Source organism: Lagenorhynchus albirostris, chromosome 9 (assembly GCF_949774975.1).
Source record: "Lagenorhynchus albirostris chromosome 9, mLagAlb1.1, whole genome shotgun sequence".
In the NCBI taxonomy this organism is placed as follows: domain Eukaryota; kingdom Metazoa; phylum Chordata; class Mammalia; order Artiodactyla; family Delphinidae; genus Lagenorhynchus; species Lagenorhynchus albirostris.
The window spans coordinates 32,299,342-32,326,362 of record NC_083103.1 but is presented as its reverse complement, the minus strand read 5'-3'; the positions used below and the strand labels follow the sequence as shown (position 1 = coordinate 32,326,362).

General features: G+C 36.3%; 1 protein-coding gene and 1 pseudogene across 1 annotated transcript in view; one reads left to right on the top strand and one right to left on the bottom strand.

The window, feature by feature from the left end:
- Positions 1–27,021, top strand: part of LUZP2 (leucine zipper protein 2) — a 445,330-nt gene that overhangs the window by 294,022 nt on the left and 124,287 nt on the right. The gene's annotated exons all lie outside the window — the stretch shown is intronic.
- On the bottom strand, positions 17,549–17,670 carry LOC132526669 (small nucleolar RNA SNORA70; annotated as a pseudogene).

Genomic DNA, 27,021 nt, shown 5'->3' with positions numbered 1-27,021 from the left:
GTACCTGGCAAAGTATTAATATAAGCACTTGATAAATGTAAACTATGATTATTTTGCTGTCTTGAGCTGCGTTCAGGGGTGAACTCATGTAAATTCCATGAGATAGTTCTCTTCTAGTTTAAAGTCATTTAGCATGTTCCCAGCCACCACCTCCTCTTTCTCACCCCTTCAATATATATCTTGTATTTTAAAGTTAAAACCCTTAATACCTTTATCAGACCTTCATATAACCTTGTTTAGACCCAGCAATCTTATGCTTGTCTTCATTGGGGCATAGCCTAGTTCAAGTATTTTGAATCCAAGATTCATGCATGGGATTCAGGTAGTCTGTCCAGAAGTATGCATACACTTTTTTTTTTCAGAGAGAAGATCCAGAGTTTTCATTCCATCTAGGAGGTTGTCTCTGGCATACAATGTCTAGAATCGTGCCTTGAATGAAGCACAACCTTCCACATACCCTATATCTAAATTGTCTTCAGTAAATCCTCTGAGGACCCGTTTTTAAGTGACAGTTGTTGAGTATACTTTTAGGAGCCTATGCTTAGAGAAGCAGCCTTTCTCTGTCCTTCTGAAACTGAATTTTGTCATCCAAGCCTTGTTCCCTCCCCAGAATGGAAAATATAATTTTCCATTCTATCTTACTTTTTTTCCTGAAAAATTATAACCACTATATTGAGAGATGCTCTCTTTAAAGATAAAATTATTCTTTTCAGACAGCTCAATGGTTTCCAAGGCAACTCAAGTAACTTACTAGGACAAAGTTATTCTCATTTCTCACTGGGGGAGAAAGTTTCTAAGAAGTAGTTATTATCACATCTAGAGAAATTGGAATTTAAGATAATGTCTCATTGCTCTGTATTTCTGCCTGTCTTGACTGTCTCACCAGGGGCATTTGGAAAAACCTAAAGAGCTGTTGCGAAATGCGAAGAACTTTAATGATCCGTATAAAGTGAGAAAATATTGCTACACCCTTTCCTTTTGAATGATAATAAGGCTGTGAATAATATAATCCATAGGGATGTTCCGATGCAAAGTAGGATGAGGTGTAGTTTGAGTGTTGCTGAGCTTGCACTATTTGAGGGGAGGAGACAACCAGCAACAGCAACAAGAAATATAAAAAAGAAGCAAAATCTTCTATGATGGCCTCAAGTCCATGTCTGCACGTCCATATTCAGGGCTTTACTCTTTGGCTCATCTCACATCCATTTTGAAATGCAATGTTCTTGGGAGATATAGCACATTTATCACTCATCAATCATAATACTGAACTCAATCACATTTATGTGGCTTGTTATACTCTATTGAGATATATTGCATCTACCTCCACTCTCAGCCCACTAATTAGCCAGGAACCCAGTCAGTACAAATGAGCTCCATGTGTTGTGGTCCTGTTACACGTAGACACCTATCTGTGCGCCCTATCATCCCACATCTACCATGGCTTACTTTAACTCTTACTGTTATCGCACTGCTTCCTTACTTCCAGCTAATAATCTTCATAAGTACATAGTGCAGAGTTGATCAAAATATATTCTAAGAGATTATAATTGATTATAATTACATAATTATAATTCAAATAAAGCAAAGTTCATAGAGGCCTAAAATAATATTGAAAGAGGAGGAAACGGAGTTAAACAGAAAGAATTACTCTTTGTTCCAGATCACCTTCTATGTGTATGCACCTTCACTTTAGAGGTTACCACATCTGACCATACATATTACTTTTCCTGAACCTCTTGTCTCCCCTGCTTATCTCACTCAGTGTCCTACCTCTCACCCCATTCAGCTAACATAGTGCTTTGCCACAGAGTAGGTGTCTAAGACATTTTTGAAAGTGAATAAAGGGCAGGTTTTGATTGGAAACATTGGGAGAAAGGGTCACTTGAGATTAAATAATGTGATTTTTAAAAGGTATTAATTATATTCCATAACTAAATGATTTTAAAGAAAGTAATTTTAGTATGGATTTTAATGGTTTTCCATGTTCTAAGATTTGTGCAGTCACAGGAAGACACTTGTTAAGTGTACCATGTTTGCACTGGATCTAAATGAAACTTGGAGGACTTCGCACAGTGGGTCCATCGGAAGCATGTCTTCTGACTTAGTATAGTAGCACATCATTATTCATTAAAACTCTGATTTGGCATTCATCCCACACTGAAAAGAACTACCCCATTCCTTGTGGCTAGATATCATATACACAAATTATGTCAAAATGGATCGTAGATGTGTATATGAGCTAAAACTAAAAAAATTAGTAGAAAACCTGTGAGTAGATACTTGTGACCATGGTTTAGCTAATAGTTTCTTAGATATAGTACAAAGAATAAGTAAAAAAAGAAAAATAAATTGTACTTCATCAAAATTGAAAATGTTTTTCCTCAGAAAACACAATAGAGTAAGAAGACAAGCTGCAGAATGAGATAAACTGTTTTAAATCATATCAAATAAAGGATTTGTATCCAGAATATATAAATAAATCTTCTTCAATAATAAAAATACAAATAACTCAATTTGAAATGGGCAAAGAATAGGCATTTCCTCAAAGAAAATAAGAAAATTACAAACAAGGACATTAAAAATTTGCATTAAGGAAGTATAAATAAAAACCACATTGAGGGGACTTCCCTGGTGGCACAGTGATTAAGAATCCACCAGCCAACACAGGGCACACGGGTTCAAGCCCTGGTCTGGCAAGATCCCACATGATGCAGGGCAACTAAGCCCGTGTGTCACAACTACTGAAGTCCTCGTGCCTAGAGCCCGTGCTCCAGAACAGGAGAAGCCACTGCAGTGAGAAGCCGGCACACCGCAATGAAGAGTAGCCCCCAATCGCTGCAACTAGAGAAAGCCTGTGTGCAACAATGAAGACCCAATGCATCCATAAGTAAATAAAACAAATTTTAAAAAACCACACACACTGAGGAGGAGAATAATATTGTTATTGTGGAATAAGTTTTCTATCATCTTCTCCCAGAAGAATGTGAATTTAAACAATCACCCATGGATGAAAGATTCTTTGTGAAAGTCCAGGAGTCCAGCAGAGAAATGCTAGCACAAAATTGGAGCAAACATGTCAGAGATGGGACACACTGAAGAGGGTAAAAGGAACAAGAACAAGTTGAGTTTGACCAATAGCTTTGGCACATACCACTTCTGTGACCTAAAAACTGTGGGTTAGGTGCTCTAAGATAATCTCACCTGAAAATTGCTGTTTGATGCTCAGCAGAATTTCAAGAACTTAGAAAGTTCTTACTAAATGTTAACTACTGTTTTTGTTAATACTTAACATTGTTCTCATTTCCAAAGTAGAATAATTTAATCTACCTTAAAATATTTGTTGAGAAGTTTTGATAATAGTGTACATATAAACTTGGCCTGGTCAGTTTGCCCATGACAAATATTGAGTAAATAATAATTTTTAAAGATTATAATCTGAAGGTCCAAACATTTTGCTGCTTCTTTCCTAGTCCCTTTGAATGTCCCTGGCTTGCCCATCCAGCACAGGCTGTGGGGCACAGCAAGTGTAGCCTAGTTCGACATTCAGGCTCTGGGATTATCCAAAGCCAACCCCGCCCTTCGCTGCCACCAGCACTCTCTTATTTCCCCCTCATTCACACTAAATGTCTTTACCATACATTTCTAGTAATTCCTTTAGCCCTGTGGAATGACATATTTTTTAGATTTATTTTTGGCCGTGGGCTAGACCCTTGTTATCCATTTTCTCGTCTAATCCTTATCAGTGCTCAAATCAGATACTGATTTATTTTTAGTGTCCCTTTTATTATTCTTCACAAATTGTCATGAACCTTCCTGAGTTCTTTTTTCTCCCCTAATGTTCTCATAAGGCTATAACTAAAGAGCTCCTCTCAATTCCTGGCTCACAAGAAGAACTGAAATAATCCCATGAAGGTAATTCTCTGTATAACCTCCCTATCAGGGAAGGAAATTAGACATATTTCTTGCTGAACCCTGCAGTGACTATTCTGTTGGGCATGACAACCAGCCTGGAACAAGATGTTCTGAGGGGAAACTGTTCAAAAGTTTCTTTTAGAAGCAAAGTGACATCTGCCAGATTTAATGATCCATTTAGTAACGTACATACAACCGCATTTTTCTGTAACAAATCCATTGGAAAGAGGAGATGTAGTAGATAATGTTTATCAAACACTACTGTGTGCAAAGCACTGTGCTACATGCAGTGAGGAATAGAGCAAAAGGAATCTAGTATCCCACTTATAGCTGTGCAGTTGGGAAGCTAGGTGCATATGTCAACATGATGTGTAAGGTGAAAAAAGGGAGAAGTTGTTTGGGGGTCTTTGGAAATCTAGCAAGGCTTCATAGAAATGGTGGTATTTTTGCTAAGCTTGGGGGACTTCCTAGGATTTCAATCAGTGCAGAAGTGTAGAACGTGAGGAAATGGCAGAAATACAACCACAATGCCTGAGAAATACTCAGATTAATTAGAAGATGAGATTCTCAAAACTCCCAGGAGTTTGGGGAGAGATAAGCCTGGAGCTAGATTGAGGTCATGCTGAGGTGGACAGTTGCTGCTAATGGTATTAATTCGTCTTAAAACCTATTTCCCAGGAAAGCAGCACACCAACAGAAGCTGAGTAACATCTCTTGGCTTCAAAAATTCTTTTGAAGAGTTAGTAGGCAACTCAGTTAAGAGAGTATAAACTATGGACCATACTTCTTCTTCTTTTCCTTTAAGAGGATAAATGAATAAAATAGTACATTTCCACCAAGAAAGGAGGAAGGATTCCTTTTATTAGCCAATAGAAACCACTTGCATTCTCCTCTTATGATAAAACAAGGCTCCAGACAGGGGGAGAACTTAGATTTGAAGTTCCCAGGAATGTCTCAGGTATAACTTTCATGATTGTCTGGGTTACTGGCTATTCTTAGGTTTTGCTATATTCTTCCTTTTGGCAACATTTCAAAGAAGCACTGGGTTTTACATATATATATATATATATATAAAATACATATAATATGTTATATACATAATATATTATATAGATAATATATTATATAGATTATATATATATATATATATATATGTATCTGAAGCTGTTCTCTCTCTCTCTCTCTTTTTCTCTCTCTCTCTCAGCCGTGCCATTCAAGTTTTAGTGTTCTCTCACCTGCCCCTGGTATTAATCAGAAACTGTAACAGTTCACAGGTTCACCTACCCTTTCTACTGAGGTTTAAACTTACTTTAGGTGTGGCTATAGACTGCAAGCTCCTCGGATTTCCTTTGACAAGACTGCTTTACTCTCATGGAGACTTGAAAGCCTCCTGTTATCTTTAGGTACCCTGTGAGACATAGTCTCACTGCTCTCCTTGTGATACTTGTTGGTTAGGGGACTTGGGGCAAATTCTCAGGACTGAAAGTTTCCAGGAGATCTGATGTTTTCTTACCTCAGAATTTCCTTCCACATACACACACACACAGAGGAAGGCCAACATCTTACCTTCTACATATCTGTATCAGTGGTTCTCAAACCATGGCACAATGAACCACCTGGGAATTCTCTTTAAAATGTAAATTTGGTTCCATATTCCCCAACATTACAAGTAACCAGTTCTGATGTGGGAACTCAGTTGAATATCAGTGTAAACAAGAACCTCAGGGCATTCCTTCAAAGATGATACCACCCTCTGAGAAATATATATATTTTATCACATTATATATTATATTTATAATCTAAATCTTCCTGTTCAGATGCAAGGCAAGGATCCTCACAGTTCTGATTAAACCTTGTCCAGCCATCTCAAAAACAAAGGGTTTCTAGTTGTACTCCTCCTACACCTTTAATTTAAACAAAATCTAGAATGGAATGCTACAAATATTTTGCCATGATTGGACCTAAGTGTAGCAATTTTAGGGTGAATTAAAAGCCTGCCCCAACGTGCTCTTAAGCTCTAGTACCACTTGTTATCTGTAGCTGTTGCTATAGCTCTTTTGAACCTTTCTGCCTCCAACTCTTGCTCCCATGGACTCATCTTACTACCCTTGTCAAAGGCGTCTGGTGGGTATTAAAGATCATGGCTACCTAACTGAAGATTTCTCCCAGATGTAATCGGGAGAATGGAAGAGCAACAAAATAGAGGGAATTATAAAAAAGAGCCAACAGCCATCCAAGAACTTGTCCACATAACAGATACCACTGATTTGGCCATGTGTTTTTTGCATATTTGCCAAGCATCTTTGGAACCTTTCCCAAATCATCTTTGAGTACCTACTCCACAAATGGAAGATTTTCCACCCTATGACAAAGTCTACCTTTGGGAGTTTTGAGAGCTGGTCAGGTAATGCGAGCAGATGAAGAATTGAAAGCACTCAGCCCCACACATACTGGCAAAGCAAATGAGAGGACAGCAGAGATTGCAGAGGGTAAAATGGCATCAGTGCTGGATGGGAGCAAATATTACATTAGAGTCTTTTAAACAGAAGGATATTTATTTCATTGATCTGTTATGTGAAACTGAAGTTTCTTTTTTTGTTTGTTTATTTGTTTAAGAAAACATTCCCACCCTGTCTGTTTTAACATTTTATGCTCTAAGTACAGCCCCTCCCATACTTTTTCCCCAAACTAACCTGACATATTTAAATCTCCCTCCTTGCCCATGGAAAAGGCTGTGTGTCATTACCAAAAGCTGTTGTTTTCTCTTATTGTTGCCTCATCAAGCCTCACATATCAGATAATTTCTTAATCCCTGAGCCACTTTTGCCCAGGTTGCAAATTTTTCTAAATTTCTCTCTAGTCCTCTCTAATCCATGCTTAATTTCAGCTTCAGCGCTAGCCTGAGTTAAAGTTCAAGACCTTTTTCTGGCTGAAGGAGAGGTTAAACACCAGTTAGGTTATACTTAGATTATGGCCCTGTGTGTGTGTGTGTGTGTGTGTGTGTGTGTGTGTGTGTGAGAGAGAGAGAGAGGCCTACTGTGACTTTCAAAGTAAACTATAAATATTAATTTTTCTGAGAAGCCTTCCCAGCCTCCCAGAAATGCCAATTTTCCCTCCCCTGGGTTCCACAAAACCTAGCTGATATCAATAACTAGCATTTACCTTGTCAGTAGTATAGCATGTTCAATCTATGTCTGTATTTCTCAGTGTATTGCATGTTAAAGGCAGATGGCAGGCCTCATTCATCTTCATAATGTAGCTCCAATCAGGTATATAGCAGAATCACAGTAAATGTTATTGGAATTAGAGGGGACTAAAGGCAGATTGTGACACAGTCTATCTATCTAGTATTCCAGATATGTCATCTCTTTAGGGAAATTTTCTTTACAGATATTTTCAGAATTATTAATAGTCATCAGTGATAAGAAGAGACATTGGATATCTTAAATAAGTAGAAAATAATATTGAGAATTTGCTAGTTGACTAGAAAAAGGAGAGTGAGAGAATTGTGTCTCCTCTTAAAGGATAATACCACCCTGGACTCAATGACTGTCATTCATAGTGAGACAGCTTAGCAGAAACCAGAAAGAATAATCCAAATGGGGAGTGGAATGATAAATTAAGTATAATTAAGTATAAGCTGGTAAAACCTGGTAAAACAGAAGCAGCCTAAGTAGAATTATCCCGCAAGTCATGTAAGCATGATCCAGTGGATATGAATCTGGGGTAGAAGTGACCAGGGACACCCTATAAAGGGGAGGAGAGCTTGTATTATTGTTACAAAGAACATTATCCTGTGAATAGCATATTTTATGGCTTTGGTGATTGCCCTTGGTGAGTACAAAGCAGCCCTGGAGATTATTGTAGTAAACTTTGTCAATTTTTGGCTTTAGAACATTTAATCTATCTCTCATTATCTCACTTGCCTTTTATTCTCCCATCTGGAGGAATTTTCCTTTGGTTGTAGTCTTACTGCCTCCTCTGCTGCCTTCTGTTTACAGGGGCTGGGGTAGGCCATACCCTTCTGCTATTTGTCTCTTGAACAATCACATTACCTAAACCTCCTGATCATACCTGTTCTATCAGAATTTTGAATACTTAGAGAATATTTTGGAGGATCCCTTAAGAGTAGCTGTAATGTAATCTTGGTGCCTGTTTCCTAACCCTCATCCTGCAACCTTCCTGTACCTATCAAAATCTTTGAGTATAGCTCTCCCTATATATATATATGTATCAATATACGTATATATGCACACATACAAACATTTTTTGTAGGGTAGCAAGCATCTGTTTCTGTTACTTGCAACCCAGAAACCTGTCTATCAAAGGTAGAATTTCCTGGTTTTTGAGTAAGGATTTGAATGAAGGAACTTACAATAAATGTCCCAAAATTATTCTAAATATTCTGTGTTTTTGATGCTGCTGGCTGAAAAATTACCCAATAAATTTGGTCTGTGTTTATCTCTGTCACAGACTATCATTTATATAAAAGCCTTAAGGGGATTTCTCTTAGATAATATATTTTATTGAAAACAAAGCTTCATGTGATCGGAGTCTTTATCCTGATCATTTTCTTGGTAAGAAATCCAATAGCTGTTGTTCTCCATTCATGTCACAGATTACAATCTAAATGTAAGAGAAACAGTAAGGAGATAAATTGGCCATGGGATGAATGTCTGTTTATTCAGTTAACCATCTCTTCTGGAAAACATTTTTGTTACCTCTAGGTTTTATATTGTTATAAAATATTGGGTAATGAACAACTTTTTGCCTTTTGCTTCTTTTTCCCCTATACTATTTTTAGGCTCATTCTTTAAAACATGGTAATACTGAGTTACAGTGTAATAAGAATCGTAAGACAGTTAAATATATTGTCAAATTATTTTGCAAAAGGGTTATACAAATTTATTATCTCTTTAGTAGTTTTTAAAACTACCTTTTCATTATACTTTCACTTTTTCTAAGTGTTTCATATTCTCTTCAATTTTTATAAAACAAATTTGATGCATAAAAGTGCTATCCTGGGAATTTGAATTACGTTGATTATTAGTGAGGTTGTCAACCACCACAGTCTCCTCTGTGGAAATGGTTGATTAATGACCTTAAACCACTAAGACAGTGTTCCTTTTTATCGGGCTATAATTAGTCTCTTGAAATTTAGTCATCTCTCTCATCAGTCTGCTACCATCAACCAGTTGTCATGTATACTTTGTTCCAGGAAGCACTCATTCTTTAAGTTGTGCTGTCAACCTGAATTTGTGCCCTCTGGACACATCATTCTTTAATTTAATTACCAGAAAGGCCTGAGTTCCACTAGAAGTATCATGACCTCTACACTGCCCCTGAAGACTCACCAGACTCTCTTTAAATCAGATTCTGGGCTGTCCTTCAGTAAAGAGAAATATTTCTCAAATTTATTTCATCATAGAATTGTTAGTGATATTATCACAGTTATTATTCCATAGGGCCAGTATTCTATAGAACCCACATTAAGAATTGTTTAATAGCGTCTGGAAAGACTAATTCAGAACTTTATGAAGTCAATGTAAACGTTTGTTTGAGAATGACTGACCCACATTTTGAGTGAACTTTGTAATGTGTAATTACTTTAGGAAGTAATTTTCCCAAACTGTAATGATACACGGGTACTTGTACAATTATCTCTTCATTCCTTATCCTACTTTGCTAAGGAAGTGATGGAAACCTGGACTTCCATTAGTTACATCTGATTCTGGTGTTCTACGGTTTCCTCCTCTTCCTGCTTACCTTCCCCTTCCACTTCCTCCCCCCTTCCTGTCCCCTCTTCCCCCTCTTCTACCTTCTTCCTCCTTGTTATAATAAATATCAAAGATGTTCTGATTCCCTTTCATGTGTCCAGACACTGTTTTTCCCCACATCACTCTGAACTGGGCTATTGATTTCTTATCTCTGAGTATTATTGTTTGCAGACTTTTCTCAGTCTTTACTTAAAATTACTGAAAATTCACCTTATATACCAGTGCTAGTCTGATTCAGTAGCATTCTGAAGGAGGTTTGTTCCCTCTAACATGCCTTGCACAATGTTTGGTACTAATTATGGGTACTTATTTCCATCTGGAATGATTTCACACTGTATTTGCTTGCTCTGTTTGCTTCAGTCTCAGCTGTATTCCCTAATCTAAGCACTTTGTTCCCTGCCCTGGCTGCAGCAGCTCAGTAGCGCACCTACTAAACTATTTAAGGATATTAAAACATTTTGGAGGATTAAAAGGCGTATTTAAAATGTTAATTACATATCAATTCTTCAACACTCCTCTCTTCCTGCTCTGAGCTCCCATTTTATACTCACGAAAATGGAGAGTAATTTCAGCATTAGGAAGCAGTAGAAGAACATATGGATTTTTTTAATTAACCAGCAAACTCTGTATTTGAGAAGAATCTTACACCTTGTTTTAGTTTATGCTTCAGTCTCAATGACATATGACTATATGGCATATGCAAAATTGCATTTTTTATATTTACAAAGCACTTGTACCTTTATTATTTCCTTTTATTCTCACACTAACATAGTGACGAGGCAGACATAATTGCTGATGGAGAAACAGAGGTCAGAAATGTCACAGTACAGATATGTCCACAGTGACAGCTTAGAAACGGGAGACCCAGGACTAAAACACATGCCTTGTGAATTCCATTCCATGTTCTTTTTTCCTCTCCGACACTCCATCAAATAAAAAGTGAAAAATCTTGGTTTCGACTCTAAGGCAAACCATATTAGAAGACTTTTTTCCCTTGTTCTAGTCTAATCAGCCAAGCACAGGTGCACACTGCATGAGCAGATGGAAATGCAATTAAAACAGATGTGATGACAGTTTATTCACAGACTCTAATGCTTTAAAACCCCAGTGCTGGTCTAAAAGCACGGAGCACAGCAGGCATACTACAAGAAGAATCAAATGTGGGCACAAGATTTGTACAAGCTGTAGGTCTTTCCAAATTTTGAAAGTGAAGCGGCATTTAGTGATTTTGAAATTCTACATCTATTCATAACTTCCTTAAGTAGTGAATATTTTTTACATTGTTGAATATAATTTTTAAAAATAAAGGTAAATGCAGGCTCATTGATTATTTTTCTACTATAAGCCCTGCATGAGATAAGTCAGAATGGTAGCGTGACAAAAGCCTTGGTCTTCAGAGTGCTAGCTGTTATATCTATATTATGTGAAGAGCCTAGATTAGTGCCTGGGGCAGGCATTCAGTATTACTTTATTCCATCTTCCCTCAGGAAAACCATTAGACCTTAGACATTATTTTCAACATTAAAAATTGCTACATAGAAAAAAAAAATTGCTACGTAGGACTTCTGGTTGGGATAAAGTACAGGCACTGAGGAAAGAGGTGTCAAGATGAACATCTTCATGGGTCTAGCGTGTCAAAGCTGAAGCCAACTGGTGGTTATGCTTGAGGCTATGCCCTCAACCTTCTTATTACTTGGGAGACAGCTGTAAGAAGGTGCAGAATAGCAAGAACCTACAGTCATATAAAGATCTCCATCCACCTCTGTGTGTCATTGTACAAATCTCTTGACCTCTCTGAATGTCAGTTTAGTTGACTTGTCTGGTGGATAGTAATACTGCATTTTGCTAGCTACCTCACATCATTTAGAAGCTTGTATAAGTTAATAATTGTGAAGGTCTGACTGTTTTTAGTGAGTCTATATAATTTCCTACCATAATGTTTGAGCTCTAACACCTGCCAGGAATTAATAAGCATAGGAAGACCAACCCGCAGATACTGCAGAAGGACAGTAATAGGAGGTCATAAGACAGAGACAGAAAATAATTTAAATTTATCTATTTCTACTAACAAGGACCTACTGTTTAGCACAGGGAACTCTACTCAATACTCTGTAATGGCCTATATGGAAAAAGAATCTGAAAAAGAGTGGATATATGAATATGTATAACAGATTCACTTTGCTGTACATCTGAAACTAACACAATATTGTAAATCAACTAATAAAACTATTTTTTAAATCTATCTATTTCTTCCTCTCACTCTGCAGTGGTTTTAAAGTTTAGTGTGCATAAGACTCTCCTGGGAGTAATGCTAAAATGTAAGTTCCTGGGCCACATTACCAGAGATTCTGATTCACCCAGTTTAGGCAGGAACCAGGATTGATTTATCATTAAATACCCTATGTGGTTCTGAAGGTGACTTGAGGACCCTAATGTGAGGAATATTGACTAAACCCTTCACCTATGATGCTTTCTCACCAGATGGATAATAAGTGGCTTAGGAGAAAAATTCATAATTAATTGATTTTTGCAGACTCATAGAGCATGAGGCAGTAGGTGGACTAATGTTTTCAGCTGAAAAAAGTGCTTCTCATGTGTTCTGCTGAATAACTTTAGTACTAAAGATTTATTATTTACCAGTTTCACTTCCTATTTTAAGAGTTAAGATCCAGGTTCTAAATTAAGGTGAGAGAGGGTGATTAAATGTGGCAAATATTGATAGTTCTTCCCCAAAGCTGTTCTCTCTGTCTAAAAGATACTCTACTTTAATCTGAGCAAATTGACACCCAGAATAAACATTTCCTAACCTCCTTTTCAACTGTCTGGGCCATGTCCCAGCCCCATGTTCTGGCCACTGTTCTATAAACAAAAGAGATATATGATAGCTTCCAGGTTGTATCCATAAAGGAAATGAGTTTACTCTTCTCTTTTTTCCCCCTCCTTTGATGGTAAAATGTAAATATAGAGGTGAAGACATCATGGACCAAACAGTCAAGGGCACCATCAGAGAAGTGGCAACACATCAAGTGAGAGGAGTCTAGCCCTTAACACCTTCAAGGGATAGAATCACATGGCTTTGACTTATGCGTCAGAAAGGCAGAGAAAAGAAACTTCTATCTTGTTTAAGATTCTGCTATTATGAGTCTCTATCACACAGAGCTAAACCCAGTTTATTCTAATAAATGCATCAAATAAGCACGCAGGATTAGGGCAATGCAATATCACAGTGTGAAATGCACAGTCTTAGTTATCTAAGTTGCAAAATGAATATTCTAGCACCTCCTAAGGCTATTAGAAGAACCACAAGATAAAAATATGCGTGCAAATTGCATAATAAAATGCCTATGACTTTCTAAATGAACAGTCTTATATTGATTTTTATTACTACCGAGTAATTTATAAATCATTATTTATGACTATAAGTCATCGACTCTATAATAAATATACTATACTATGGTTAGTAGAGTAACTGAGATAGAAAAAAAAAACTACCTTCAACTCTAAGCTTTGAGACTTGAGTGAACTCCAAGCCAAAACACCTTGAGTGGGAAACACTAGCCCAGTCTACATTTGACATCAGACCCCTGATGAGTTTGCTGGAAAACATAACTGCAAGTCAAGCAGGGGCCATGTTGAGGTTCAAGACCCTTACAAAATACAAAGGGAATGTCTGTGAAAGTGGACACTAGAAAGGTTATTTGGCTGGCTGGTTTACTATTCATGGAGAGTATACAGTGCAAGGTTTATGTTAAAGGCTTTTTGAATCGTATTCCCATCATCGTGAAAAATAACCCCATCACAGGGGGTTATTTGCAGCCAGAAAGATTTGTGTGTGCTTTTACCATATTTGAGCAGGCTGCTCAGTAACAATACTAGGGTAGCATTTGAAGGTAGCCATGTGTCACTCAGATAATCTGTATTATTTAAAATCATTCAAGGTGGGGTGGTGAAGGTGAAAGAATGGGAGTAGTCAACTTAAAATATTTCTACATGATGTGAACGAGAGAGATTTAGCTGTGAGCACAAACCCAGAAATGGAATGCCCTCTAGATTGTGTCTGTATAAATCGGGGGTGAGTTATTACATTTGCTTTCAGCAGTGCTTCTCAAACTTGCGTGAGCAGCAGAATCACCTGAAGTGCTTGTTAACATGCAGATAGCCAAGCCCCACTCTCAGAGTTTCTGTTTCTGATTCTGTGAGTTTGGGTCAGTTTGGGCCCAGTAAGTATCCAGGTGATGCTGCTGCCGGTGAAAACATATTTTGAGACCCACTGGCTTATAGGAAGTCCCTAGTAAGGTTTGGTAGGTAAGCAAGTAGGTGATGATATCTTTCAAGGTCGTAAGGTTCCCCTCATTCTCTACCCACATAGGGGTTAGATTGTAAAATCCTAGATGGTGAAGACTGCATCTCGTTTGTTATCGTAACTCAGCCTTTGCCTAGCACTGGATATTTCTTAGCTACTTTGGGATTTTTTTTTTTTTTTTTTGCCTTCTTTCTTCTCCTTTACCGTGGCAACCCTCCAGGCAGCAGTATGTTCTTTCAAACGTGTCTGCATTGTGGAAAGTGCTCTGTATAGCATGACAGTAATTGCTTCACAGGAGAGAATTCCTCACGCTATGTTCATAGCTGCATTTTGGCGTCAGAGGCAGGGGTAAGGCTTTTATGAGCCTGGGCCATGGAGACAGGGGATCTGATGGAGGTCAAAACCTGGGTTTGAATCTTGGCTTTGTTTTTTATTTGCCCTGTGAGTTAAGAGATTCACTTATTCTATGTGTCCTTACTTCACTGTTACATGGGTTTTATTATTTGGAATATTCATAACTTACCTTATGAATGATACATCAATACTTAATGAGTTAATGCATTTAAAGTTCAACTATATTTTCATTCAGCTGAAAGATTTTTAGTTCTAGTTTAAGGGAAATAAAAGTTATTCTTGGTAAAGATATTTAGCAATAATAAAAAGGAATGACTGGCTACTTGCAAAAAAAATAGAGGTGGAACAGATGTCTTATCAAGATAGGTTTGTACAATGGAACAGAGATGAAGCTAGATCTGACTACCTCTCTGTGTCTATAAGGTGGGCAGGATGAGTGAGTAATGTGTAGGGGGGCTGTTGGTATGTGCATAACGACCAGAGAAGATAAATACAATAGATTGTAAAATTTTACTTGCTTAAAATTGTACATTTGGGGGCCTTCCCTGGTGGCGCAGTGGTTGAGAGTCCGCCTACCGATGCAGGGGGCACGGGTTCGTGCCCTGGTCCGCGAAGATCCCACATGCTGCGGAGCGGCTGGGCCCCTGAGCCATGGCCGCTGAGCCTGCGCGCCCGGAGCCTGTGCTCCGCAACGGGAGAGGCCACAACAGTGAGAGGCCCGCGTACTGCAAAAAAAAAAAAAAAAAAATTGTACATTTGTAAAAATATCTCAATTTGAAAAACTATTAATATTTTCTTTAGTGTGCTTATTCATTATTTTTAATAAACAACAAAAATGATATTTATAGTTTAATTTGTGATCTGTTATACTGTCCATTATTTCAATAGTTCTTAAGTTCTTAACTATTAATCTGCTACTTTAGGAACTTTCAAAGAGCTCTCTATGGTATAAGACCACTTTATGAATATTAAGGTAATTTTATTATAAAGTTTTAAAAGTATTTTTATTAATAACCATCCAGTTACACAATCATGCTGATATTCCTCAAGGAATATATATTTTATATGGAAGGTCCAATATACTTGGTTTAAGTGGTGAATATACTGATTATTTGTCTGTTGCTTTGTTGATTGTGAGGTCAGATATTGTTTTGTTTTTAATAAAGTTGAACAGATTTGTTTCCTCATTTTCATAGATTTTATATTTTATAGTAGTTTCAGTTTCACAGCAAAATTGAGCGGAAAGTACAGATACCCATATATACCCTATATCTCCATACACCTGAGGCCTCCTCCACTATCAACATCCCACACAAGAGTGGCACATTTGTTATAATCATTGAACCCACGTTGAAACCTCATTGTCGCCCAAAGTTCAAAGCTTACATTAGGGTTTACTCATGGTGTTGTATATTCTATGGGTGTTGACAAATGTATAATTATATAATCTATCCCTGCAGTCTCATAGAGAATAATTTCACTCCCCTAAAAATTTTCTGTGTTCTGCCTATTCATCCCTCCCTCCCTCAAACCCTTAGAAAATAAAAATCTTTTCACTGTCTCTATAATTTTACCTTTTCAGAATGTCATATTGTTGGAATATTATAGAATGTATACTTTTCAGATTGACATGTAATGTTCATTTAAGTTTACTCCATCTCTTTTCATGGTTTGACAGCTCATTTCTTTTTAGTGCTGAATAATATTCCATTGTCTGGATATACCACAGTTTATTTATTCTTTCATCTACTGAAGCATATCTCGGTTGCTTCTAATTTTGGAAATTATGAATAAAGCTGCTATAAACATCCTTGCAAAGGTTTTATGTGAACCTAAGTTTTTAACTCCTTTGTGTAAACATTGAGAAGCACAATTGCTGGATCATATGTTAGAGAATATATATAGTTTTATAAGAAACTGCCAACTGTCTTCCAAAGTCATTGTATCATTTTATATTCTGACAACAGTGAATGAGAGTTCCTGCTGTTCCAAATCCTTGGCAGCATTTGGTGTACTCAGTGTTTTGAATTTTTGCCATTCTAATAGATATGCGGTGGAATTTCACTGCTGTTTTAATTTGCAATTCCCTAATGATATATGACGTAGAACATCGATACATATGTTAATGCCTTTTTTTACCTACCATACATGGGTTACAGGAGCACTTATTTAATATTTAAAGAATAAATAGATGAATGATTAAATTAATAAAATCAAAACCAAGGTTCTGACTTTAGTGGTGAAATTTCTGACACCACTAGAGGCCAAAACTGAGACGGAGAGAAGTAAATTTGACATGAAATCCTTCAGCAGCATCATGTGAGCAGCTGCCTTGTCCACAGCATTCAGAGTGCACTCTGAACACAGACGTTTCCTCCAAGAGCAGAATACTCATTCACCTGCACTCTAAATAGTTTTGATAATCATAAGTAGGGGAGCTGTCCCTCTGTGAACTGTCCTTCTGTGAACACCCTTAACATGTTTGATCTAAGCCACAAGATCATGAGTTCAAAGCATACTTTCTTTTAGTATTATAAATATTAGAGAACCTGAAGAACAGGTAGAGCCAACTGGACAACTACTAGGCAAGTACTGATGAGCAGAAATAAAGAAAATTAAAACATAAATAAATAAATACTCCATCACAAAATGAATCTGCATACCAAATTCCAAAATACATAAAAATCCTAGTGCTAAGAAAGACAGTAAAAAAATTAACAAATAGAATTCAGTGTAGATAATTTCATAGAAGAATCTGACAAAAATTTTATTTCATTTTATTTTACGTGAAGAGGATTTATTGGTGGCTGTGAGTAAGGAGGGGGCAGTGTCAAAGCCCTTACTAGTGCAGAGCTTGCCATTTGTCCAAGGGGTCACAACTGGGGATAATGTGTGACTCGAGGTCCTTCCTGGAAGAGCCACTTTTCAGACACCATCTCTTCAAATGCATTCACATTAAACTGGTAAAGCCCTGCTTCTTGATGATGTGGAATTTATGGCAGCCAGGGGACTTGAAGTTAGCCCTGCATAGAGCCTCAGTCACATTGTTCTCATTATGCACATTGGTGTGGATGGACATGATGTCTTAGTCAATGTGAATCCTAGCCACTGTGCCCTGGTGGTTTCCAAAGGCATCCTGCATACCTGTCTAAAGCCTAGATTGGGAACAGCATGAGGTCACATATGGATGCCCACTGGAAAGAGCTATTTCCATTGTCCCTTAGGGCAACCTGTATAAGCAAGAGGCTACATACACTACTATTTGTAGCCTTTGCACCCAGGTCTCTATGGGGAAAAAAGTACAATTGCCTTAATCGGCTGCACAGATAAAAATTCTAAAATAAGCGTTTCAGGTAAATCTAAAGATAAATGCAAGAATATGAAAAATATCAATTCTTTGTAAAAATGTTAAAAGAGAAAAAGGAGGGGGTGGATATAAAATTTAAAAGTTATTAACTTTGAAAAAAATATGCTTATAAACACTGGAGTAATTTAAAATAAAAATAAAACTATTTTAGAAACAAATACTCTTGTCTGGACAAGTTTGAAAAGAGAAATAGTAACTCATACCATAATTTGAGGAATTAGAATTTCACACAAATAAAAAGGTATGTTTGTGCGTGTGTATATGTCTGTGTGTGTCTGTGTATAAGTGACATGGATAAAAGATTGAGAGTCTGTAATATGTCTCTAACAGGAGTTCTTGAAAAAGAGACTGGAGAGAATGATGCAGATGCAATATTTAATTCTGTATATGTATCCTATCATGAAGCCAATTATATGTGTTGAGTAACTTATGTACATAGTGACAAAAATGGGAAGAGTCAAGAATGCTCCAAGATTTTTAGCAGGAAAAATCAGAAAGTTGGTACCATCCTTAACTGAGAGAGAGAAGACTGTAGTTGAAGAAGACTTGGGGAAAAGATGACACTAATTTTGCATACCTCAAATTTGAGATGACTACATATGATGGATGAGTTAGCCGTTTGATTTGAGAAGAGATTGTATTTAAAACCATGATCGTGGATGAAATCAATGAGGTAGTGAGGATAAAGAAAGAAAATGTCCTAGTACTCAGCCATGAGTTACTCCAGAGTTGAGATGTGTGAGAAGTGTTGGAGATTGACAAAAGACCATTGAGAATCTTAAAAAGAAAGAAAGAACACAAAACAAAGAATGAGGCGTTCCATAAGACAAGTTGAAAAAAGAATATCTCAAGAAGGGGGAATGTGTCAAACCTTTTTTTAAAAAATTATTTTCTATTGGAGTATAGTAGCTTTACAATGTGGTGTTAGCTTCTACTGCACAGCAAAATGAATCAGCCATACCTATACATATAACCCCTCCCTTTTGGAGTTTCCTCCCATTTAGGACACCACAGTGCATTAAGTAGAGTTCCCTGTGCTATACAGTATGTTCCCATCAGTTGTCTATTTTATACATAGTATCAATAGTGTATATGTATCAATCCCAATCTCCCATTATCTCCCACCCTGCCCCTTTCCCCTTGGTATTCATGCATTTGTTCTCTATGTCTGTGTCTCAGAAATTTCTGCTTGTACCATTTTTCTAGATTCCACATATATACGTTAATATATGATATTTGTTTTACTCTTTCTAACTTACCTCACTCTGTATGACACTCTCTAGATCCTGATAATAAAACAAAAAAGACAAAAACCAGGAATTGCCCCATGAATTTAGCAGCAGTGAGATCAAACATTTTTAAAAAGTGCAAATATTGCTTATGGATATATATACATATTGAATTGTATACCAAATTCAGGCTAAAATATATGAAAAAACTTGGTCTCTTTTTCACTTTAATAAGACACATCCCTTATTAGTGGAGTCAGATTTATGGTAATACTAAAACAAAATAATTATTCTGTCAATGCCTCTATCACTTCAATGTGTAAAACCATCAACAGGACTAATTTATGTCAGCTTGGAGCATAAAAGCAAATGGTAATCCTATTCTTCCTGCCACACCTCACAGGAATTTTCCAGTGATCCTGGGAGGAAAACAGAAACCCCAAGTATTAAATAAATTATCTTCCTTTGAAATTTTAACAGTTAAACTTTATTGTCTGGCTTGAACTATAACATCAGATCTTTGTTAGTACTAACTTTAAAAGGAATTGCTCACAACAGTCAATATTTGGCAAGCTTCAATTAAATCATAAATAATAAACTGGGTCCAAATTTATTCTTGTAAGATTTGATGACTTTTAGTCATTACAAATGCAATGGTGACTGATTAGCAAAGATGGAACAAAACAATTTTTAAAGTTAATGACATTAGCTTTAAATGTCATAGTGTTGATATGTCTTATGCAGTTGTACCACTTGTATTTGAATGTGGAAATACGTTCCAACACTTTTTTTTTTAAATCCCGGGGCTGAGGAAATGGTAAAATAAATTTTTGTAAAACTCCAAAAACAGAGTTTTACTCAATTGCTATAAGTCTCTCAGGTGGATTCCTAGGATGAACTGGCTTTTTTGGGCTGGGAATTCCCAGAATTGCAAAGAGAGGGTGGCAGGTGTTCACGTCTTAACTGGGCAAATCAGGAAGAGAATATTCTCAGGAGTAATTACAGGTGAATTAGCTGATCTTTCCTAATGATTTCACAACAAATTTACCTTGCCTTGTTACTGCTCTAGGGGCAAAGCTAGTTTATAAACCATAATTTATTTTATTGCCTGGAGGGGTTTTACTGGCTGGTGAAAGTGCATATGTCTGGAATTAAAAACTCAAAGACTAATTCCATGTTTATGTACATTTTGGTTATTGCCCATGCATTATTCAGTAGAAATCCAGGACTTGTTTTTATTGTTTTTTGCTTGTTTGTTTGTTTTTCCACAAGCAGAGAATTAGTAAATACTACTACCAGAAGATCATGGGTTCTGGTAGAGGTTAAACCTGGACAAATCCCAGCTCTACCACTTAGTAGGTGCTTGAACATGGGCAGGTTAAATAACGTCATTAAGCCTCAGGTTGGTCATTTCTAACATGGAAATGACTAAGAATGTTTTGCCTGTAGGGCTGCTGCAAAGATTCAATGAAATAATATATGTAAAGCACGTTGTACAATACCTGGCACAAAATAAGCATTTAACAAATGCTAGTTTAAATACACACACTCAACACTCAGTGATTTTTTCCAGTTTTATTGAGTAATAATTGTAACATTGTCTAAGTTTAAGGTGTACAGCATGTTGACTTGATACATTTATATATTGCAGTATAATTACTACCATAGCATTAGCTAACACCCCCATCACCTCACATAATTACCATTTCTTTTTTTTGTGGTGAGAACATTTAAGATCTACTCTCTTAGCAACTTTCAATTATATAATACAGTATCATTAACTATAGACCACAATATTGTGCATTAGATCCCCAGAACTTATTCATCTTCTAACTAGAAGTTTGTATCTTTTGACCAATATCTCCATTTTCCCAACTGTCCAGTTCTGGTAATCACTATTCTACTCTCTTTTCCTACAAGTTTAGCTTTTTTAGATTCCACATATGAGATATTATGCAGTATTTGTCTTACTCTATCTAACTTATCTTATTTAGCATAATGCCTTCAAGGTCCATCTATGTTGTTGCAAAAGGCAGGATTTCCTTCTTTCTCATGAATGAATAATATTCCAAAATGTATGTGTGTATATATGGATTGGCCAGAAAGTTTGTTTGTTTTTTTCTGTAAGGTCTAATGGAAAAAACCCAAATGAACCTTTTGGCCAACCCAACATCTAGATCTATACTCAATATGATACATTCTTTATCCATTCATCCATTGACAGACACTTAGGTTGTTTCCATATCTTGGCTATTGTAAATAATGCTGCAGTAAACCTGGGAATATCTTCTCTATCTCCTGTTTCCATTTCCTTTGGATATATACCAGAAATGGGATTGCTAGATTGTAGGGTAATTCTATTTAAACTCCATACTGTTTTCCATAGTGGCTGCACTAATTTCCATTCCCAGCTTTAGTGCACTAGTATTCCCTTTTCTCCACATCCTCAAAAACACTTGCTATCTCTTATCTTTTAGATAGTGGCCATTCTAACAGGTGTGAAGTGATATCTCATTGTGGTTTGTGGTTTTGTTTTGCATTTCCCTGATAATTAGTAATGTTGAGCACCTTTTCATGTACCTGTTGGCCATTTATATGTTTCTTTGGAAAAATGTCTATTCAGTTCCCCAAGTCTTTTTTTCTTAATTCTTTTTTAAAGATTTTTATTGGAATGTAGTTGCTTTACAATATTGTGTTAGTTTATACTGTACAGCAAAGTGAATCAGCTATACATATACATATATATATATATATCCCCTCTTTTGGGGATTTGCTTCTCATTTACGTCACCACAGAGCAGAGTTCCCTGTGCTATACAGTACGTTCTCACTAGTTATTTATTTTGTACGTAGTATCAATAGTGGATATATGTCAATCCCAATCTCCTAATTCATTCTACCCCCTCCTTTCCCCCTTGGTATCCATACATTTGTTTTCTACGTCTGTGTCTCTATTTCTGCTTTATAAATAAGATCATCTATACCAATTTTTTCAGATTCCACATACATGCATTAATATACAATATTTGTTTTTCTCTTTCTGACTTACTTCACTTTGTATAACACTATCTAGGTCCATCCATGTCTCTACAAATGACCCAATTTCATTCCTTTTTATGGCTGAGTAATATTCCATTATATATATGTACCACATCTTCTTTATCCATTCCTCTATTGATGGACATTTAGGTTGCTTCCATGTCCTGGATATTGTAAAGAGAGCTGCAATGAACATTTTGGTACATGACTCTTTTTGAATTATGGTTTTCTCAGGGTATATACCCAGTAATGGGATTGCTGGGTAGTATGGTAGTTCTAGTTTTAGTTTTTTAAGGAACTTCCATACTGTTCTCCATAGTGGCTGAACCAATTCACATTCACACCAGCAGTGCAAGAGGGTTTCCTTTTCTCCACACCCTCTCCAGCATTTATTGTTTCTAGATTTTTTGATGATGGCCATTCTGACCGATGTGAGATGATATTTCATTGTAGTTTTGATTTGCATTTCTCTAACGATTAGTGATGTTGAGCATTCTTTCATGTGTTCGTTGGCCATCTGTATATCTTCTTTGGAGAAATGTCTATTTAGGTCTTCTGCCCATTTTTGGATTGGGTTGTTTGTTTTTTTTAATATTGAGCTGCATGAGCTGCTTGTAAATTTTGGAGATTAATCCTTTGTCAGTTGCTTCATTTGCAAATATTTTTTGCCATTCTGAGGGTTGTCTTTTTGTCTTGTTTATGGTTTATGCTTTCCTTTGCTGTGCAAAAGCTTTTAAGTCCCATTTGTTTATTTTTGTTTTTATTCTCATTACTGTAGGAGGTGGGTTAAAAAAGATCTTGCTGTGATTTATGTCAAAGAGTGTTCTGGCTATGTTTTCCTTTAAGAGTTTTATAGTGTCCAGCCTTACATTTAGGTCTTTAATCCATTTTGAGTTTATTTTGAGTTTATTTATATTTAATCCATTTTGAGTTTATTTTGAGTTTATTTTGAGTTTATTTAATCCATATTTGAGTTTATTTATTATGGTGTTAGGGAATGTTCTAATTTCATTCTTTTACTTGTAGCTGTCCAGTTTTCCCAGCACCACTTATTGAAGAGACTGTCTTTTCTCCATTGTATGTTCTTGCTTCCTTTGTCATAGATTAGTTAACCATATCAGAACTCACTCATTTTTAATCAGATTTTTTCTTTTGTTACTGAGTTGTGTGAGTTTTTAATTCTCTGTACAAAATATTGCCTAAAACTTAACTGCTAAGTAAACCTATATGGTGACAATCTTTAGATGTTACTGAATTTGAAATCCCAAACTCTTCCTACTTTATTTTTCTAAAGAGTAAATCTGATCATGTGACTTTCATGCTAAACATTCAGTGCCATGGCTTCAATGGCATACAGGGCCCTGTTTGACTAACCCCAAAGCTCCTCTCCCATCTTATCTCTCAACTCTTTTGAGCATCCTGTGGTCCAGCATGCATACTATTCTCTCTCTTTTGCCATTTCTTATTATTTGGCTGCTCCTTTACACTTCTAAAGATAGTTCAATATCATTCCCTGAGTAGGTGCCTCTCTAGAGACTTTGAGTGCCACTGTCAGACTCCTTCATGGATTGTGAACTCCTTGAAGAGAGGGATTGTTTTAGCTCCATTACTAGTACATAAAAAGTTTGTATAACTTGACAAGAATATTAATGCTGGGCTTCCCTGGTGGTGCAGTGGTTAAGAATCTGCCTGCCAATGCAGGGGACATGGGTTCAAGCCCTGGTCTGAGAAGATCCCACGTGCCACAGAGCCAGTGTGCCACAACTACTGAGCCTGCACTCTAGAGCCCGTGAACCACAAGTACTTAGCCCACATGCCACAGCTACTGAAGCCCATGCCTAGAGCCTGTGCTCCGCAGCAGGAGAAGCCACCACAATGAGAAGCCTGTGCACCACAGCAAAGAGTAGCCCCCGCTCGCCACAACTAGAGAAAGCCCGCGTGCAGCAACGAAGACCCAATGCAGCCAAAAATAAATACATTTATTAAAAACAAAAAAGAATATTAATTCTTTCTTTCATGAAGTTATTTCTGGAATGAATGACATTTCATATATTTAGCAAAAAATTTTAACCCGTTAGAATGAGAGCTCTCTGATAAGGGAAGGGGGTTTTAATGACAGCAGAAGCAGGTTCTATTTCCAAGAGAATTGTCTATTTTAAAGGAAGACCAAATCAGACATAAAGAGAAATACTACTGAGAGCAGTGACTTCCACAATAAACTTTTATCTGTATGAGAAATTAGAGGGCTCAAGAGCTAGAATCTTATCTGTCATCTTCTAAAATAATAGTATATATAAAAATTGAGATGCCAAAACTCTGAATCTTCTTGGAATGCTGTCATAATCATCAAAAAGAGTATTCTCTGTTTTTGCAAGACAAACTGAATTTTATTGAAATAATAAGAGCTAATATTTATTGAGCACTTACCATGTGACAGTCATGTTATAAATGTTTTGTTTATATCGTCTCACTTAATACAACCACCCCATTTGTCATGATAGTTACCTCATTTTATGAGTGGAAAAATAGAGGCACCAGAGGTTACGAGATGCATCAAAAATCACAGAGCTTATGAAAAAGTGGGATTTAAATACAGTTGTTCTGTCCTAAGAGCCCAGCCACTGTGCCATATTATATCCATACTATTTGAAAAGGGCTCTTGTAGGTATGGGATATTCTCTGTGCTGACTGGCACAGAGAATAATTACTATACTTGGTAAATTGGACTGTATTATAACTATATTTTAACTGACATCAGAAAAAATCATCATCTCACGTCCCTCATGTCCCCTCTCAATAGTCCTGAAGCTGCAAAAAATCTGAGATATTCTTCATTATTTCACACGTTGAGACTGAGTGTCTAGGGGTTAAAGGACTTACACTAGATATTAGAGCTAGTTCTGTGCTAAGAATAAAACTCTCATGAATCATTCTTAAATTTTCTAATGAATTAGAGCCAAGTTCAGTATCTCAACCTGTTCCTGAGATAACCTCAATGAGGAAATCTTTGAGCACTTGTAAAACTTTTGTTACACCTGCAACGAATTTAGAATTCACGTTGGCAAGGCCAACACTCATCTGGGGTATCTGCCATCACTTGGATAATTTCATGGCTGTAGGGTGGTTTTAAGTGTTTATAGGATGATCCTATCACTCATGTCTACTCAATTCTAAATCTTTCTGTAAAAATGTAAATCTTAATTAAAGTAGAAATGAGTCCACATATAGATTTTAAATCATAACATTATATTTAAACAAAGGAATGATTTTTGAAAAGTAGTGTAAATATTTGGTTTTCAACGAAGTATCTTTCTTGCTGCCTACATTATATTTTACTATAATTTAAAAGAGAATATCTAAGCGTTTTTTTTTGACCAAAGGCCTAAAGCTCTGTATTTTTATTTTAATATATATAGATGGCTGATTCCCTTTGGCCTTTTTCTCCATTATCGACTTGAAACTATTTTATAGACAATTTTATCTTTATCCATTTTGAAATTCTACTTTTTCCTTCTGTGTGGCTTAGAATAAATAAAAAGACCTTATACAAATTTCTTATTTTCCCTAGTTCCTATGCAGCTGAGTGTTTCTCCCCTTTATTGATCTCTTCACCCCTTATTTTAAAACAGAAATAATCTTTAAATTTTAAGGAGTCATCAATCGTTAAAGTGGATTGTGACTTAACAACTTCTTGCGGTAGAGGGAACCATAAATACTAAATGAAAAGTGCATAATGTTGTAGATCACGTCCTGATTTTAGAAACATTAAAAAGAGAAAAAATTGTGCATCCCAAGAATTGATGAAATACACATTCATTGTTTAGATTTCAGTCCAGTAACCCATCCATTTCCTGAGCTGTTCTCAGAAAGAGACTGTTAGGGAATTTATAAAATATTATAACATCTGCCAATATTTTAGAAGCAAAGTATTTAAGTCACATCTTACCCCTAAACTCTATTGCTTTTCTTTATATGGGTTATAAGTTTTCCAGTTGCAACCGTATTTGAAAGGACATGTCCATTTTTCAGGCATTTTAAAAACACATTTAAATTGAAACAAATGTGGCTCTGAAGCATTCATATATAGTGGTTTATGCACAGTTTTAGGAAGTTTTAAAATAGGAGATGCTTCCTGCAGTGAGACGCAGAAATCTCTGGTTTTATTTTGAATACCACTTGCGGGTGTTTTTACTTTTGGTTTATACCTAATTGCACTTTGGAGACATTAACACATGTTTTCAGCTGCCTGGCAGCAGTCGTATATTTTATTTAAGTCCAGAAAATAATGTGACAAACACATTTACATTATTTATTATATTTGACAATCCTAAGTGTCCCCAGATTTTGACTTTTACCATGAAAATTCATTGAGACCTCATCAACCCACCTTGTAATTAAGTACACTGATTTACAACCTCTCATTCAACTGTCACAGTAACTATTCCTGTCTTATAATTATGGATACCTCCTCCTACTTGGTTCTTGCCTATTTTCTGAACCTTATTCCCCAAGTTTTCTCTTTATCCTACATGAAATCTTCACAATAAATTCATGCTTTGCTTGATTTAGCCATTATTGGTTTCTATTATTTGCAAGCAAAAATCCTGATTAATACCTAATTTCATTTGAAAGAACAATGTAAAATGGAAACTCCTAGTAATTTTGGAATTTTTACATTTACGTATTGCAAGATTATAGAGATTTATATCTCTTTCTGTTTTGGAACCCAGAATGTCTGTTGGGTTTGAGCTACCAAGTAAGCTATACTGAAAATGTGATGTTTTAATTTCCCAGGCAAAAATCAAAGCTAGATTAGCAGATCTAACTATTAAAAATATTTTGTTACTATCAGATTTGAGTTTGAGTTTTATCATAGAGATAAGGGGAGATATTAAATGGCATTTTAGGTAGATTCCCAAGAAGCTGGGTTCCTAAGAAGGCTGTAGGGACATTTGTTTTAAGCCACCCCAAATTTGTACAGAATCCAACTGGGAGACATTCCTTTAGTGGGTAGTAAGCAGAGCCTGCCTTTTATTTAGAG